The sequence below is a fragment of the Austrofundulus limnaeus genome, unplaced genomic scaffold (genome assembly GCF_001266775.1).
Source record: "Austrofundulus limnaeus strain Quisiro unplaced genomic scaffold, Austrofundulus_limnaeus-1.0 Scaffold1191, whole genome shotgun sequence".
NCBI lineage: Eukaryota > Metazoa > Chordata > Actinopteri > Cyprinodontiformes > Rivulidae > Austrofundulus > Austrofundulus limnaeus.
Window position 1 is genome coordinate 107,843 of NW_013953593.1, and position 663 is coordinate 108,505.

The 663-nt window shown below is 38.9% G+C and overlaps 1 protein-coding gene across 1 annotated transcript in view; it reads right to left on the bottom strand.

Moving 5' to 3' along the window:
• LOC106534500 (G2/M phase-specific E3 ubiquitin-protein ligase) overlaps window positions 1–285 on the bottom strand; it is a gene marked incomplete at its 3' end in the record, with an annotated part of 7,612 nt that extends 7,327 nt beyond the window's left edge. Inside the window, 1 exon segment of the mRNA XM_014031152.1 lies at window positions 22–285.
• Window positions 286–663: the final 378 nt, after the last annotated feature.

Here is a 663-nt window from a genome sequence, read left to right on the forward strand (position 1 = left end):
GTAGCAATGCTGCTGCTTCTATAAGGCTTCCCGCAGGCTGTAGAGCAGAAATCCGAGTCTTGAAAAAATAAAAATAGCCGCCGTTCGTTGGTTAGTGAGTGTTGTAAAGTGCGCGCTTAAAACAACAACTTCCGTTTCCTGTCAGATCCCCTTCCTTCCTTTTCATGTGAGATTCCTTCCGTTTCAAGTGAGACTCCTTCCGTTTCAAGCGAGTTTTCACATGTGTGTATGAAAGGTTTTCATATGTGTGTATGAAAGGTTTTCACGTGTGTGTATGAAAGGTTTTCACATGTGTGTATGAAAGGTTTTCATATGTGTGTATGAAAGGTTTTCACATGTGTGAATGAAAGGTTTTCATGTGTGTATGAAAGGTTTTCATGTGTGTGTATGAAAGGTTTTCATGTGTGTGTATGAAAGGTTTTCACGTGTGTGTATGAAAGGTTTTCACATGTGTGAATGAAAGGTTTTCATGTGTGTATGAAAGGTTTTCACTTGTGTATGAAAGGTTTTCATGTGTGTGTATGAAAGGCTTTCATGTGTGTGTATGAAAGGTTTTCACATGTGTGTGAAAGGCTTTCATGTGTGTGTATGAAAGGTTTTCACATGTGTGTGAAAGGCTTTCATGTGTGTGTATGAAAGGTTTTCACATGTGTGTATGAAAGG